Here is an 18480-nt window from a genome sequence, read left to right as displayed (position 1 = left end):
CAATTTATTAACATGATTTTTTAAAATAACCAGGTGGCACAGTTAGTGTAGCGGTTAGCATAACGCTGTTGCAGAGACAGTAACTTGGGTTCGAATCTGGCATTGTCCGTTAGGAGATTGTACATTCTTCCCGTGTATGCATGAGTTTCCTCGGGTGTATGTCTAGAAAAAATTTAAATTAACATCATGAATGGTAAATTATTTTTCCAATCATGGTCGTGGTTAGAGGACCATTTCTTCTCTCCAATACCTTGTTTTACTCTCTATTTTGCCATTAATCGTCCACTAAAATTTACATATTTAACCTCTAATTGAAACAATTCCTCTCTCATAATATGTAAAAGATAAACAATCCCTTTAAAGCCTTAGAAATACTTAAGTAATAAATATTAATCCCACCACACTTCAGAATCACACTCTGTGGTCATATAATAATCTTGAAGTGGGCAAGGGGGCAATAGAGAGACCTTATGTAAAAATCTACGACAAATTCTTCACCTACCCTTCAGTAGATACTGTGTCTAATATCACTGATGTGTATTAACCCATCAATCTCTATAATCCAAGGCACATTCTAAGGAGCGAATTGAATAGGAGTATGGCAAACATCACCTGGTGAGGGAGATGATGAACCATCAGGATTTCCAAGTAATCAGATAGTGGAGTTTTACTGTACACAGCAGGTCAGGCAACATCTGTGGAAAAGGAAACATTTGAAGACGGTGACTTCTCATCTGAGCTTTCTGATCTCGTCTTCTCGTGGAAAATTAAATTCTTCCGCATTCTATCACAAAGGACCAGAGTCATTCTTGACCTTGACGTTTGCAGTAGGAATCACTGTTCATTTTGGAGAACTATTCTAAGCATGATACATTTAGGAGCTGAAAATGTTATCTGGAGGAACCTAGAACATAGAACATTGCAGTATAGTACAGGCCTTTTGGCCCTTGATGTTGTGCCGACCTATACATTCCTACCAAAAAAAATTAAACCCTTCCTTCCTCGTTACCCTCTATTTTTATTTTATCCATGTGCTTGTCTAAGAGTCTCTTAAATGCCTTTGAAGTCTATTCCCCTAGCACCTTTGGACTTTTTAAAATAACAAAATAATATTGTCCATACCCTCAGAATCTCCCAAAATGCATGGCAGCCATTGAAATATTCCAGATGGGTAGGCACAATGTGACGATGAGCACATGACCTGTTTTTATTGATTTTGATAAATATCAGCCAAGAAGAAATTATCCTGCTTCTAAATAATACCTTTGATCTATTATATCCCACTGAGAGAAATCTTAATTTAGCATGTGTGGGGAATATATTTGCACACATATTTCTTGAGTGGGGCATAAACTTACATTCTACTTTACCAAAAGCAGAGTGCTTCCAAGAAAGACACAGATTAATTGGAAACTGATGGATAATTAACTCTGTTTTATATATAGGTAAACCAGCAAAGAGTAAATGATGACAAATATCTGTTCAACAAGATCATACTTTTGTATTGTTAAAGAGGAGTTGGCCCAGTGCCGGTCAATAATGAGACTTGCACACATGCCAATCCAATGTTGCCTTGTTTTTTATTGCACAGTTGATCCCATCACGGTTGGCCATTGCTTTCTGTCGAATTAATAATGTCATTAACTGTTTCTCCTAAAATTCGTGTTGACATTTCACTACATGGTCTTCACATTTATAAGCACAGGTGATCAATTTCACTGTAACACTTTCAATAAAGTAAAATGTATTCCCGTCACTGTACTGTCATTTTTAAAAAAATGACTCCACAAGCTGAATTGATACAGCAAAATATCAGGTCAAATCCCACTAAAGAGATCTAAACACAATATGTAGGTTGGGAGACCAGGGAATTTCATGCTTTTGGAACCTGCTGTATTGCGGATATGAAGTTCGATTTGTCCAACTGCCCTGGCAGAGAATTGTGATAGTACAGATCTATCACCAATGTATATAATGTATATAGTTACAGTATCTAGACTGTGCTTACAGCGATTGGCTGAGAGCTAAGCCACGCCTACTTCCTGGGCCTTAAAGGGTTGTGTCCCTAGCCAGGTTGGATCATTCCGGACTGGTCGGCCACCTGTGAAGAGCTCCTGTCTTTTGCTAATAAAAGCCAGGTCGGATCATTCCGGACTGGTCGGCCACCTGTGAAGAGCTCCTGTCTTTTGCTAATAAAAGCCAGGTCGGATCATTCCGTACTGGTCGGCCACCTGTGAAGAGCTCCTGTCTTTTGCTAATAAAAGCCAGGTCGGATCATTCCGGACTGGTCGGCCACCTGTGAAGAGCTCCGGTCTTTTGCTAATAAAAGCCTTGGTTTGGATCAACAAGTCTTTGGTTCTTTCGACGAGCTCTACAGGAATATAAACAGAAATTAAGATGTTACTTTGAAGCAGGAGGATTATCCCTGTTTCCAGGCTGATTTTTATCTGCCAATCAACGGCAATTAAATCAGAACATCTGGTCGTTGCCAGCTGCTGATTGAGGAACTCACTGGATTCAATCATCTTTTTCATTTGTTAATCGTTCTTTGAATGGAAGATTTCTTGTCATAAATCTCACCCCTAAATCTCTCCAAATTGTACCTGTGTCTGAATAGCAAGCTGCAGTTTGGCTGGAATTTATTGGAATGCTCAAATATTAAGTACGCCCTTCGATTAAGAAATTTCCCTGACCAAACCAGCATGGGATGATTTTGAATTAATTGGCTGATTTAAGTGAAGCTAGTGTCTCCTGCCTACTTTCTAACTCAATGTTCCCAATAAAAGTAGGCTTAAATCATAAGGTATAGGAGCAGAAGTAGGCCATTCAGCCCAGTGTGTCCACTCTGCCATTCCATCAGGAGCCGATCCATTCTCTCACTTAGCCCCACTCCCTTGCCTCCTCCCCATAACTGTTAATACCCTGACTATTCAGACAACTATTAGTCTCTTCCCTAAATACACCCAATGACCTGAACTCCACAGTCGTCCGTGGCAAATTCCACTCTCTGGCGAAAGAAATCCCTCCACAACTTCACCAAACTTAGGGAATGAAAATCATTGAACAGTTTAAGTCAGTACAGTCATTGTTTAAATCTTCAGAATGGAAAATCTAAACTGCTCTAATTGCAATTTAATTTCAAGACATGAAATGTAAAAAGCCATTCTTGGTCCCATTTCAGATTGGCATCCGCTTGAAAGCACAAACAAGCTCGGGGCAATATTCTGGACGACAACAAGTAGCAAGTGCCTTATTGAAACTAATGGGCATTTTTTTTATTGTACTTTTTGAAATGTATCTACATTCATTTTTAATGTTTGAGTCCTTTATTTTCACATTCTCCCTCAAGCATGGCAGCTTTGTTCAAACCCTTTAACTGAATCCCCTGCAGGCAAACATCATACACTAGTTCAAGGCTACTTACTTCAAAGACAGCTGATTTTACATTTATTATCCTTGTTATTGCAATGTTTTTATAACTCACTATTGTGGTCAGAATTCTGTACAGTAGCTCAAAGGACTAATGAATGATTGACGTTAGTTCAGTTGTTTATATGATATGGGAAATAAGCTCTGTGTAATGTTACTGTGCAGTTGAATAATTGCTCAAGTCTATCAAACAAGTGACTAACCTGGGAACATGAAACATCTGCCAGTAGATTTAGATCAATCTTTAAGAAATAATTGTATTGAAAATATATATTGACATCTTGTTGATCCTGCTTTCTTTAATGAAAGAATGCTCTTGAACCTTGGAAGGTGGTTGCAATCATTAGCTGATATTGCCAGGAGGTTTTGCAACATTACACTAGCTATAAGAATCCAAATATCCCATCAAAATGATCCTGAAGCAGAAAATAATGAAGGCAATAATGGATGGCAGCCTGTAAAATCTCATGCATCGCCTTGTACAGCTGGGACCATGAGATGGGTTTCGGGTAGGAACAAAGGTGGATTAGGAGTTGTTCTGCAGTGGGGAAGACCCAGTCTAATGAGTCCATACTCACTGAACTGGAGCCTTGAATTGACACGCAGTTCCAATCTTCCTCCCTTAAGAACCATTCAGGCAGAAAAGAAAGCAAGATGGTGGTACTAAATAGAACACCAGTGTATCAATTAATGCGAGTATCAAAGTAATAAATCTCTGCATGCTGCATGCCAAGCCCTTTTGCAAATGTGAGGTACTGAGGTTTTATTTGAATCTGGTATGTGATGATGGATGGGACCTAAAATGAGCACCTGAATTTTTCAACTACACTGTGTGCCCTGTACAAACCAGAGCAGGCAGACAGCAATGTCCATACTTTATGTTTCCTGGTAGCTGTGTGATAAACTCAGCATCTCTCTGGCAATTAAGGCAGGTATTATCTTATGGATTATCAAAGAAGTGCGGAGGGTCTCCTTTTTAAAAACTCAATGTCCCACAGGGACTGAGGGCAGTGAGTTGGGGCAGAACTATTCAAGCCATCATACACCCTGGAGGTACATGAGCAGCACTTTGGAAATGGAGATTCATTGCAATGGTTCTCTATCCTTATCTCCAGGCAGGTCCACATGAGGAGCTAAGCTCAGGATAATCTATTCTGTACTGACTCCTACTGGGTAAGAGATCCGTATCTTTGTGGTCCATTCCTGGCACTTTCTCGATGGTAAAGTCAGATACAATCACTATATCTAGGAAGCATTTAGATGGCCACTTAACTATCTCAAGGACATATTGAATTGCTATTGACCAGCTCACGTACAGTAGGTGTTGCCAGAATCGGTCTTCTGAAACATTCACGTGGCATAGAAATGAAGTCCCATAGCAATATGAATGGACACTGAAAGGACATTGGTTGCATTTGGATGAACTTTGTCAAATTAGAGGCTCCGGCAGCAGCATTCTCTATTACCGTCAGCATCTTTCATCACAGTTCATCACTCTGCCCAGATGAGTGTCTCCTTCTCCAGGACTGGTCCTCACCCAGATAAGCTTTACAAGTATTATTCCGCCAGCTGAACCCTACAGGACTTCCATGGCCCCAAATGAATAGATTCGCAAGAATGCAATGTTCCTACATCAATGCCGAAAGAGTTCATCTCATTTGCAGCTGTGGCTGACTCAGTGGTCTGAGGCGGCTCAGACATATCGTCCCTTCTTGCAGGTACTTGCAATTAAACCACAACTATTTTGCACAATCCTGGTCTTAAGTTGCAAGATGACACAGCATTTTAAAAATGATAAATCCCATTGACTAATAATGTGCCAAATCATGGTTAACCAGCAGTGATTTTTTATATCTGGGAATCATCGACCATCAGCCATTCGATGATCAAGATTTTCTGCCCCGGTGAATGGTCGATATACGATGCAAATTTTATGAAGTATGTGTTTGAAATGGAGATTCTTTTCTTTTTCCACTGGACCCTGACCCCGTTAATTCCTGGGACAAGATGGCAGTGGAAAGGGGGCTCTAGAAAGGAAAAGCCAGAATGTGCATTTTTAAACATATATCGGCTCTGCACTGGTTACATGTTACAAATAACCAATAGTCTGGTCATGTGTGTTCCAAATGGGGAATTCATTCTGTAATTTAAAACAGGTTCTGGTGCCTCTAAACCTGCTGGAAAAGGGAACAAATTCAAAGCGTTTGCAATACATCAAATGGGAACTTTAAAAGCCACAAATAGAGTATCAAGTTTACTCCAAATTTAATAAAAAGCCACAGTAGGAAGTGTTGATCTTCGTGAATTTGTCTCATTTGTTTAACAGCTGGAGGGCTAATAACACTGCCATCTATCTGAAATACACCTTGCAGTGAATGCTGGAAATACTCTCAGCAAAGTCAATGTTTCAGACTAATGCTCATTGATCTTACCCTAACCCTAACCCAAAAGTGGTCCGTAAATGCCTGGGATGTCGAAAGGGGATCGATGAATGCCAAGGGGACCAATCGAACTTCTGTGGGCGAAAGCAGGGGCGGATCAACGTAAAATCACGCCAACCTCTCGCGAGGGCTGGCCTTGGAGGCCACCATGTTGCTTTTGGGCTTTGGCCTCTTGATAAGCTGAGAGCAAACAGCAGGATGAGGATGGGTGGACAGAGCACAGATTAAAGTGAGGTGTTTTTTTTAATGTTATGCGGGTCGTGGTCAAAGGCGCCAGCCCCTGACCCTGGACAACACACCCCCCCTCCCCAACAGCGCTCACTGCGTGGTGCCTTTCTCCCCCTGACTTCAGAACTTGGCTACACCCCTGGTAACAGTCCCTTCCGGTTCACAAGCTGCCCAAATACCCCAATTAGCCTGCTACTCCCACACGTTTTGAAGTTCTGTTGATATGGGCTGAAGACTGCAGTGATTATTATTCGCAGGAGGATCGAAGTTGGCGTGATGCCTGCAGTGCAATCAATGGAAAAGTTCATCATGGATCATGATCCCATGTCTCTCTACGAGGCTATCAAATTTAGCTCCTGCCGTGTTTATGTCACTATGTCAAACTTCCATTTATGGAACTTGTTTAACTAAGCATACATTGTACACTTGATACTTAGGTCACCTGAGTTAGGCCACTCCAAGTGACTCAGGCAGATTGGATGTTTAATGATCTCAGAATGTGGTCAAATAAACCAAAATGCACCAAAATGTCTAATTTGCAATAATCATCTTAAATCAAACAGTCCAATAGTAAAATGTGCAGTCTTTTAGTCATATGCATAAAGAAGCCCTTCTAAAATTAAGATATATTTGTAATATCATAGAAAATACTCTTGTTTCAAACTGCCTGATAAAATATTCATTATCAGTGAACAGACAAACTTCAGTCATTTATCACAGATAAGTGCTGTCAAACAGTGTCACATTTCCTCAAGGTGGGTTTGTCTGATAAGAGAATGACTTGGTGCAGTTATTATTAACCAGATGCTATCTCCCTTCAATTGCATCTTTAATTTCTCAATTTAACGGAACAAATTAAATAAAGAGTTTGATATGAACTTCTTTTACAGAGCATGGACCCCCTTTGTTCTACACACAACAATAATTTGCATGCAGCAATTTTTGTCCATCTGGCAAGAAAGCTTTGTGTTGGTACCTCAGCTGCATGTACAGAATGAATTAATTATTCAGCAGGCTTTTGCGCCTGGTTTCAATGGTGTGTTAGTTAATTTGAGAGAATTACCAACATTTGAAATCTCGCCATGGGCAAATGCAACTGGAATTCATCTTCAAGTTATAGATTTTAATGAGAGAACCGAGGTTCACCTGGCATAAGCAGGATCATTTTACAGTGCCCAAAGAGGACCAGTCACTTATGTTGCTGTCTGCCAGACTTGCTCAGCTGGGAAATTGTACAGAGTCGACATGGAGTGGACAGGCCTGCTCAAAGCAGGCCAGGAGCAAGAACAAGGTTAAGCAAATCTGTGCTTACTATAATCCTATGCAATTTGAGAAGCACAATTGTTTGAATTCACAGATTCTGTGCATGTAATCCCTCCTGATATGTCAGTATATATAACTGTAAGAACCAGATATATTCTGGGACTTTGGAAAGATGCACTTAAACAAAATCAATTTGAATTTTAAATCGCAGAGGTATAAATTGCATCAGAAAATGAGGCTTTCAAGACACCCCTTTGACCCCAAGCCACTTCAACTGTGTTGCTTTAATAGACCAAAGTCCAGAGTTACCTAGCGTCACTTCAATGTCCTGTTTGATCCAGACACCTCCTTTCATCTCTACATCCTTCTTGTCACAAACGCTGAAAACCTCAACCACTACCCAATTCCAACTCTGCCTTACTCATCTGCTGTTCACACCCTCGTATGTGCCATTATTTCCCCTGTGTTCAGCTATTCCAATACTTCTCAGGTTGCCCATCTTGTAGAAAGTTCAGCTCATCCAAAAATCTAATATCCATCCTCTGACTGCACCATCCCACGCACCTAATAAGTCTCCAGCCTTATTACTGACCTGTTCACATTTCATTTCTCACTTGTCCGTAAAAGTCCAAAATTCCGAAAGCCAGAAATCCAGTCGACCCAAAAATCCGGACTTCTCGAAAACTCTCAAAACTTAGTGGGCTTTTGTGTGTATGCGTACGTGCATAAGCGCGACACGTGCATATAAATCATGGAAATGAACAAATAAATGTTTACTTGTTCTTTTTGTACTTTGTATTTTATATGAAAAAATGTTTTGTTAATGAACGATCAAAATTTACCTGTTCATCTCTTCTTTATTCTCCTTTAAATTTGAATTTTAAAAATACTATCCGAGCATCCGGAAAATCCAAAAATCCACACTGGCCCAATCCCCAAGCAGTCCAGATTTTAGGATTTTTACTGTAATGCAGCTTTGATTTAGTGCAGTAATTCTCAACCTTTTTCTTTCCACTCACATGCCACCTTAAGTAATCACCGATCCCATAGGATTCTGGTGTTAGTAAGGGATTATTTAAGGTAGAATGTGAGTGGGAAGAAGAATGTTGAGAATTACTGCACTGATTTACTGGATGTCTGATAAAGGCTTATAAATATCATCTCTATTGATCATTATTCCAGTTTAACAGATAGGGTCACCTGCAAGATAAGAGTAGCAGTAGATAGGAATTAGGTACCAGATATTTCGGCATTTAAGTTGAGTTGTGAAACACAAAAATAATCTGTCAAAAAATGGGGGTCGACTTATATGCTGGATGTACTTTTGAGACCTTAAATTCAGCTCAAAAGCCAATCCATTCTGATCTGGTGTATAAGTCAACCCTTGAAAAACCAATTTGGTGTATAAGTCGACCCTTGAAAAACAAAAACAAAACCTGACTGCGACAGATTTTCATTGAGATTTTTATTGAAAACGTTATCACAATTACCACCCTTCAAAATGGCTATCATTGTCTGAAAACAACAACACATTTAGGACCCTTCATAACTCTTGTTATCGTCTGAAGCAAAGATGGTAGCAAGCACATCACTACTCTCACTGTTTAAACAGTCATTGAATGGGTCCCAGTCTGTATCTGATGAGGTGGTTTCATCAAGAAGGAAGAGAGGAGAGACTGACAGAGAAGTTTATGAAGCTTTGGATCAGACAGTTGAAGAATATGCAGGAAATTTTGGGGGCACAATTGGTGTAGTGGTCTGGTCTGGACTGGGGTTTGAGTCTCGCGCTGTCTGTGAGGAGTTTGTACGTTCTCCCCATGTCTGTGTGGGTTTTCTCTGGGGGTTCTGGTTTCTTTCCACCATTCAAAAATGTAGGTTAATGGGATGTAAATTGGGCGGCACAGACTCGTGGGCCAAAATGGCCTGTTACCATGCTGAATGTCTAAATTTTAAATTTTAAAAATTTATGCAGCGTGAGAGAAAATAAAACATATTTAACAGAATCATCGAATATTACAGGCCAGAAACATGCCGACCATTGTACCTATCAATACTAATCCCATTTACCTGCATTTTGGCCATAGCTTTCTATGCCTTAGAGATTCAAATGCTTCTTAAATCTTGTGAAAGTCCAGCATCTGCCATCTCCTCAGGCAGCGCATTCCCAATTCTATCTACTCTTGATGAGTGAACATTCCCCCTAGATCCCCTTTAAATCTCCTACGTCTCACTTTATACCTATACCCATTCGTTTTAGACACACCCTACATGAGAAAAGGATTCTTATTATCTAGCCCATCTTTCTCCCTCATAATTTTGTGTCCCTCATGGAGACCTAGAGTTTTGCAGCACACAAACAGGCCATTAACGCAAAACTTGAACTTGCCAACCCAGCAAGTCCCATTTGCCTGCATTCAGCCCATTGTACTGATAGAGTGCTATCACAATGAAAACATCACACCATGTCCCTCTTAACCAGTGGTTTCCAAACTTTTTCTTTCGACTCATGTACCACCTTCACACACTAGCAAACAAAACTAAAAATCTCCATTTCCTTACACCAGTTTAGGTAGCATACAGGAAGCGCAGTAATTAACGAGGTGGGACTTGCAACCCGCATCATCTTGACGTGCTATTCACTCGCTTGTTGCTCACAGAATGCCTGTAGTTAACTTTAAACTACAGACGTTCCAGGAAATTTACTAGAGGTCTGGGAGGTAAAATATCAAAAGGGAAATGGCTGCTTCATTCCCTTTCTGACCTTTTTACACAACAAGAGTTCCGGGTAAAAGTCAGCTTTGTAAAAAAGATAACAGAGATACAAAGTCAGCGTTTTGTGCTTGAGCCATTCATCAATATATATATTGATACTTCAACCAGAGTGTCCACAGATTACGTGTTTTAATTCTTGCTTCAGATTGTAGTTGTGTGAGCTGCACTTAATTGTGAAAGCAGGCAATGCTCAACAAGTTTGACCTTTCAAAGCTTACAGAATAGTTAGAAAGTTGGGGGACTGATACAAACAGAGCAATATAGTTGAAATTAACCCTCTGTCCTTCTAAAGAATATAGCCCACCAAAAGAATTTTCCCAGATGAAATTATTTACATTCATGGATTATCTCTAAGTCAATGCTGCCGATGACAAAAACTGGAAATGCTCAGCATATCAGACGGCATCTGGGGTGAAAAATAGTTAATGCTTTAGACTGGTAACCTTTAATCTCCATTATATCAGATCCCTGGAGATGGTCTTACTTCAAACTGAGAGAAGCAAGAATTTAAAATTGACAGCTCTTGGAGGAGCACACATATAAATTCCTTAATCTTATGGGCAAAATTATGTTTGTGCATCCAAAACCTATATTTTTTATTTATGGATCTTTCGCTTGTCCCCTTGCCCTTCAAACCTGTTGATTTAGCTCACCAAGTTCGTCATATCGGACAGGTGGACTGCAACGAGTTTGACATATTTACACGTAAATACAATGTGAGCATGTGAACATTTTGCATGGAATTATTGATGCCAAGTCCTGCTGTGCTAAATATTTTTGTCTTTGGGAATATTCTTTGGAATATTCTGTTCCTGTGTATAGAATTACTTTTGCAGGAACCTTATGAGAATGCATTGACTCACACTGCTTCAAGGTGAAACTGTAAAAATTTAATGACCTGTGGAATTTTGCCTTTTTAAATATCAGGACAGTTCAATTAGCCTTGACTTTAAAAAAAAATCTCCATTATCCTTCTTCCCTGGGAATCTACAATAAATGTTGGTTTCAGATCAGTTTCATGAATTTCAAATTAACCTCTGGTGTGACCTCCTTCAAGAGACTGGTTTTATTTCACCGTGACGGGAGCATCCCAGAAGAAAATCAAACATTTCATGAAAGTCCAGCCACACAAGGCCAAGCTGGGATCTTTAGACTGGTTACACTACTGAAGCTGCCTTTCCACTTCTCTGCACTATTAACCCCTAATGCATGTGTCTCATGCAACAAGTAATCTTTTCTTTCTTTCTTTGGCTTGGCTTCGCGGACGAAGATTTATGGAGGGGGTAAAAAGTCCACGTCAGCTGCAGGCTCGTTTGTGGCTGACCAGTCCGATGCGGGACAGGCAGACACGATTGCAGCGGTTGCAAGGGAAAATTGGTTGGTTGGGGTTGGGTGTTGGGTTTTTCCTCCTTTGCCTTTTGTCAGTGAGGTGGGCTCTGCGGTCTTCTTCAAAGGAGGCTGCTGCCCGCCAAACTGTGAGGCGCCAAGATGCACGGTTTGAGGCGTTATCAGCCCACTGGCGGTGGTCAATGTGGCAGGCACCAAGAGATTTCTTTAGGCAGTCCTTGTACCTTTTCTTTGGTGCACCTCTGTCACGGTGGCCAGTGGAGAGCTCGCCATATAATACGATCTTGGGAAGGCGATGGTCCTCCATTCTGGAGACGTGACCCATCCAGCGCAGCTGGATCTTCAGCAGCGTGGACTCGATGCTGTCGACCTCTGCCATCTCGAGTACCTCGACGTTAGGGGTGTGAGCGCTCCAATGGATGTTGAGGATGGAGCGGAGACAACGCTGGTGGAAGCGTTCTAGGAGCCGTAGGTGGTGCCGGTAGAGGACCCATGATTCGGAGCCGAACAGGAGTGTGGGTATGACAACGGCTCTGTATACGCTTATCTTTGTGAGGTTTTTCAGTTGGTTGTTTTTCCAGACTCTTTTGTGTAGTCTTCCAAAGGCGCTATTTGCCTTGGCGAGTCTGTTGTCTATCTCATTGTCGATCCTTGCATCTGATGAAATGGTGCAGCCGAGATAGGTAAACTGGTTGACCGTTTTGAGTTTTGTGTGCCCGATGGAGATGTGGGGGGGCTGGTAGTCATGGTGGGGAGCTGGCTGATGGAGGACCTCAGTTTTCTTCAGGCTGACTTCCAGGCCAAAATAGCACCAGGCTATACTTCATGGATCCACTGCCAGTGGCTCTGTTACTTAGTTAAATACAGTAAAACACCTGGTATCCAGCACATATGGGTAAATGCCAAATAAGTTTATTTTCCGGTTGCTTGTGACTTAACCTTACAGTGCCTAACTAACACATCCTTTAAGAATAAACAGTTTAAAAGGCAAAAATATTATTCTGTACTTACATTAAACAAACTTCACTTTCATGAATATATAAACCTTAAAGCATTTTAGAACTACAGCAGGCCCATTAAGCCCTTCTAGTCTATGCTGAACCATTTTTTTTTTGCCAGTCCCACTGACCTCTACCCAGTCCATAGCCTTCCATACCTCTCCCATCCATGTACCTGTCCAAATTCCTCTTAAATGTCAAGATTGAGTCCGCATTCACCACTTCAACTGGCAGCTTGTTCCACACTCCCAATACGCTCTGTGTGAAAAAGTTCCCCCTCATGTTCCCCCTAAACCTTTCCCCTTTCATCCTTAACCCATGTCCTCTTGTTTGTATCTCACCTACCCTCTGTGGAAAAAGCCTATCTACATTTACTCTGTATATCCCCTCATAATTTTAAATACCTCTATCAAATTACACCTCATTCTTCTATGTTCCATGGAATGACATCCTAACTTATTTCATCTTTCACTATAACTCAGTTCCTGAAGTCTAGGCAACATCCTGGTAAATTTTTTCTGCATTCTTTCAATCTTATTGATATCTTTTCTGTAGTTAGATGACCAAAACTGAACACAATACTCCATATTTGGCCTCACCAATGTCTTATACAACTTTACAATAATATCCCAACTCTTGTGCTCAGTACTTTGATTCATGAATGCCAAAATGCCAAAAGCTTTCTTTACAACTCTATCCACTTGAATACTCCTTTCAGGAATTATGTATCTGTATTCCCAGATCCCTCTGTTCTACTGCACTCTTTAACACCCTTCCATTTACCGTGCATGTCCTTTCCTGGTTTGTCCTTCCAAAATGACACACTACACACTTGTCTGCATTAAATTCTATCTGCCATTTTCAGCCCATTTTTCCAACTGGTCCAGATCTTCCTACAAACTTTTAAAACCTCCTTTGCTGTTTATAAACCTCCAATCTTAGTGTCACCTGCAAACTAGCTGACCAAATTTACCACATTATCATCCAGATCATCGATATAGATGACAAACAACAATTGTTTCAGCACCGATCCTTGAGGACACCACTAGTCACAGGCTTCCAGGCTGAGAAGCCATTATCCACCACTTCTCTCTGACTTCTCCCGTCCAGCCATTGTCGAATCCAATTCACTGCTTCACCATGAATACCTAACATCTGAACCTTCTTAACTAACCTCCTATGTAGGATCTTGCCTTACTAAAGTCCATGTAGATAACACCACAGCCTTTCCTTTGTCAACTTCCCTAGTAACCTCCTTAACAAACTCTGAAGATTGGTTAAACACGACCTACCATGCACAAAGCCAGTTTCTGGCTGTCCAAATAATTGTATAATTTGATATCTTAGAATAATTTACCTACTACTGATGTCAGCCTCACCAGCCTATCATTTCCAGGATTACTTTTGGAGCCTTTTTTAAACACTGTGAGCTAACCTGTAATCCTCCAGCACCTCATCCATGGCTAAGAATGGTTGATGACATTTACTCTTTTATCTGCTTTGTAAGCTCTTCATCCTGGGAGATGCCATTGCTGTTTTACACAACTTTATTCAAACAGCTGCTACAAGCAAAGCCCGACCAAGGCCCTCGGCTGGCTGAATATTCGCTCTCATCTTCACCAAAGGTTTTGTGTTACTTCAGAGAACATTTACTTTTACAATTTTAAACTTAAATTTTTAATTCTTTTTTTCCCCTCCATTTTTGTTTGCCGGTTGATTGGATTCCAGGTACCAGGGCTTTTCTGTATAACAGAAATAACAATTTATATCAATGAAATTTTTTAATTTTTTTGCAAATTATGACTCAGGCCAAATTGTAGATGGCACAAAACCCTTATGCAATGCCACAGTACCTCATTTCCCTCGCCCCACCCCATTTAAAGGCTTTCATGAGTGAAATTTCACAAGGGAACCCATTGGCTTCAGAACATGCTGGGGACAACTTTGTCTCAATGCCACTCTATTATCCCAATGCTGAGGGTAGTGTTTGGTGTGAAATCAAGCATCACCCCAGATGACCATTATTTAGGTGGACTTCAATTTGGCCAGCCAGCCATTAACTTCAAAGGCAAGGATGGCTACTCTCCTTCAGATAGATGAAGGCACACGTGGGTTCGCTGTCCATTAGTAGTCCTTCTCAAACTTTGATCTGGATGTATCCAATTAATTCAGTAACATGCATGAATGGAAAATTGAAAGAAAGCAGTAATTCCAGCAGACTTGTTATATACTTGATCTAATTGTTAACATCATTTTAAATCACATCTTATAATAAGTGGCAAGGTAGGAGAATTCTTAACAATGCATCAGAAAACAAGAGGCCATAAAGATTTTTAATGAACCCAACAAGAATGCACATGGTAAAGGACAGGCCAGGAGTAATGTTTAAATCAATGTTCTATTTTCTTATTCGATGCTGATTCTGATGGGCTTCATTGCTCTGGTTTAAGATTAGAAGAACAATGAAAAACTCCCCAGAACATTTTATTGAGCCAAACCAGTAAGAGGATATTATTAGAAATGGAAGGACTTCATTAATAGGATGTTCATTATCCCATTCCAAGACATTGGTGACCCAGACGATTTTGAAGTGTAATAACACTGTTGCTGTTAAGAAATCCAGCAGCCAATTGCACACAGTGCGATAATGAGTGAATAATCTATTCATTTGATGTAAAAGGATAAAAGTTAGTCAGGCCACAAGAGAGAGCTGCCCTATTCTTCTTTGAAATTGTGCCATGAGAGGACCACATGAAAGATCCAAGAGGGACCAGGTTTAACACATCAACTGAAATCATTAACATTGCAACACTCACTAATACTACGTTGAAGTGTGGAACTCCATATTTTATGATTAGATTATGTCCCAGAGAAAAGAATGCCACCAGGAGACCAAGGCTACATACTGTGTGGCTCTTGGGGGTCATGTGATCATGATAAGCCACAATGAGAAAAATTAAATCAGAATTAAACTTTAGTGTGGTGCTCAGCAAAAGGAGGTGTAAGGTGCTTCTTCCATCCAATAGCCTACAGGTCACCCTTGGGCAAGATGTAGTACAGTGGTTTTCAAACTGCCCCCTAAACTCGTATTCTACTTTAAGCAATCCCTATGCCATAGGTGCTCTGTGCTTAGTAAGGGTATGTGAGTGGAAAGAAAAAAGTTTTGAAATCATTGTTTTAGTCGTACCTCATTGACTCATTACGTGCATGGTTTTATAACTCCAAAGGAAATGGGCCAATTATCATTTTTCTCAAGCAAAATATTTCAGTCACCATTGGGTCTAGAGCAGTGATTCTCAACCTTCCCTTCCCACTCACATCCCACCTTAAACAATCCCTTACTAATCACAGAGCACTTATGGCAGATGGATCGCAGATGGTGGATGGTTTTTACAAGCAGATTCTCCAAATTGGAATTTATGGTGGTAAAACTAAAAATGCTGGGCAAATGAATCTGCTGATCAATGGCCAGGATTTTCCATTCAGTATGGACACTGCAACTGAAGAAGGCAATGGGAAACCACTTCAGTATTTTTCCCATGTATAATCATGAGCTCAACATCAACTATGGTCTCAGCTCAAAGATGGAACCTTCACTGAAGGAGAACGGGGAGGCAACAACTACAATTCAGAGGGTCAGAGATAGTGATGGATGGAGAGACCTGGTTGCCCACAACAAACGACAAGGCACCTGAATGATGATAAAACTTTAGACTTGGTCTCATCTCCTCTTCCTGCCACTTCTCACAATGAAACAAATATTGAGTATCAAGAATTAATAAATCAAAAAAATTCCAGATAACCATTACCACTAATGTTAAAAGCAATAATAGCACAGGAGTATAGACATTTGTTAAAATGATAATGGAAACTAGAAGATTACAAGATCAGAGATGTGGTGAACTGAAGCTCATTTTCTCAGTGTACGGAATAATAATCAAGAGAGGAGTTGGAAATAAGAGGTTTGAAATGTTGTTGGAAATTCAGCCATAATCACATGATGCTCAGCAGAAATGTTTCACAACGCTCCTTCTACCTGCATATAGAGAGAGCCTACAAAGAGAGGCTTGAGAGATCAGGAAAGCCAGAAGGTGGTCATGGTTGGCTGAAGAATGGCCTCATGTGGGTTGGGTGGTGTTCAAGAATCAGTGCCATTATGGACTTTATTAGACCAGCTGTGGGCGAGCGTGTGCCCACTAAATCTCTCACGGCTAAGAGACAGATCACAGGCAGTGATCAAGAACACTATGCAAGGGCAGATATGACCAATGGAAAGCCATCTCCCAGCCGAAATGGAGATTCTGGATGAGAATGGAAACAACAAAGGATCCCTGGCAGTTGTGGCAGGGCCTAAATAAGGACGTAACTTGGGTCAAACCCAAATCCGGTACAGTCAGAGCCAGCAAAGCTTCACTTCCAAACAAGCTCAATGCCTTCTATGCCCAATTTGACCAGTAGACAAGGAAGAACTACGATTGCGCACCCCCATGTCCCCTGATGATCCTCTACTGTCGGTATTTGAAGATGATGATTTTCCTTGGCTGCCTCCAAGGAAAATATCTGGTCCAGACAGAGTACCTGGCTGAGCACTGAAAACCTGTGCCGACCAACTGGCTAGTGTATTCAACATCTCACCCCGACAGGGTGCAGTACCACCTGTTTCAAACAGGATTCAATCATACTGCTACCCAAGAAGAGTGTGTAACCTGCTCAAACGACAATCGACAGAGATGAAGTGTTTTGAAAGGCTGGTGTTGAATCACATTAGCTCCTGTCTGAGTAGCAACTTGGAGCCATTCCAATTTGCCCACTGCAGTGACAGGTCCATGACAGAAGCCATCTCATTGGCTCTACACGAAACCCTGGAATACCCTGATTCACCAGGATGCTCTTTATTGGCTGCAGTTCAGCATTCAACACCATCATCCTCTCAAAATCAATCAGCATACTCCAAGTCTTGGGCCTCAATCCCCCACTGTACAATTAGATCCTGGATTTCCTCACCTTCAGACCCTAATCAGTGCAGATTGGCAAAAACTGAGCACCACAGGATTGCTTACCTAGCCCCCTCCTCTACTCACTTTACTCCTATCACTGTGTCGCTCGGTACGATAATAACACCATCTACAAATTCGCTGATGATACCATCACAGAAATTTTTAAACATCTTTGTGTAAGTTAAAAGGAATTTCACGTGAACCCACTACAGCGTTATGCCACAGGGTCATGCAAAGGCCATAGGCACCTGTCACAGGACCACAACTAAGATGGGAAAACTTACCAGGATGGACAAAAAGATTTATTGATCATGATAAATGGAAAGGCAATTCAAGGCTTTGATGTAATGCCATGGATCAGATAACCTACTTAAATTTTGCTTGGGTTATTTATGCTGTCACCTGAGCCCTGATGTGAGATGTCAGGCTTTATAATCCTTCAGAAGGCAGAATTAAGAAATTCCCTTGAACCCTTCCAGCTAGGCCTATCATATAGGCCAAGCACCTTTAATTTTCCCACTTGTCTCGTGCTTCATCCTCAGTGTTACATCAAATATCCTTGAGTAGCAATGGCAAATAAAATTCCACATTGTCTTACTTCAGTCTTTCCTCAAAAGCTTCTTTTTTCAGAACTTCCCTGTTAGCCTTTGCATTTTCCTTTGTATCACCCTCTTTCCCTCATTTAAAGGACCCATCATATTGAAGTGCACCTTGGCTCTGTCCGCCATAAAAGCTGAGACCACCCGCAAATTGGAGAAACAACACCTCGTCTTCCTTCTGGGCACCTCCAATCAGATAGCATTGACATCGACTTCTCTGGTTTCCATTAACCCGCCCCCCCACCTTTTTCTTCTCCCTTCTGCTCCAGGGTGGTGTGAGTTGTAAAGTATATTAACCATAAAAGATAAAACAACGTGCTCCACTCGTTTTTTTAATTAGAAAGGAAAGTATAAACATATTTGGTAAATAAGTCATTTAAGATACCTAAAGAATAAACATGTAAGG

At 40.9% G+C, this 18480-nt stretch overlaps 1 long non-coding RNA gene across 1 annotated transcript in view; it reads right to left on the bottom strand.

The window, feature by feature from the left end:
- Positions 1 to 1563: 1563 nt before the first annotated feature.
- The window catches only part of LOC138747782 (uncharacterized), a 45186-nt gene continuing 28269 nt past the window's right edge, over positions 1564 to 18480 (bottom strand). The window contains exon 2 of the long non-coding RNA XR_011347655.1: positions 1564 to 2371. This is a non-coding gene — a long non-coding RNA (uncharacterized lncRNA). The remainder of the gene's footprint in view (positions 2372 to 18480) is intronic.

Source organism: Narcine bancroftii, chromosome 12 (assembly GCF_036971445.1).
Source record: "Narcine bancroftii isolate sNarBan1 chromosome 12, sNarBan1.hap1, whole genome shotgun sequence".
In the NCBI taxonomy this organism is placed as follows: domain Eukaryota; kingdom Metazoa; phylum Chordata; class Chondrichthyes; order Torpediniformes; family Narcinidae; genus Narcine; species Narcine bancroftii.
The sequence above is the reverse complement of the archived record's forward strand: the minus strand, read 5'-3'. Positions and strand labels throughout refer to the sequence as shown.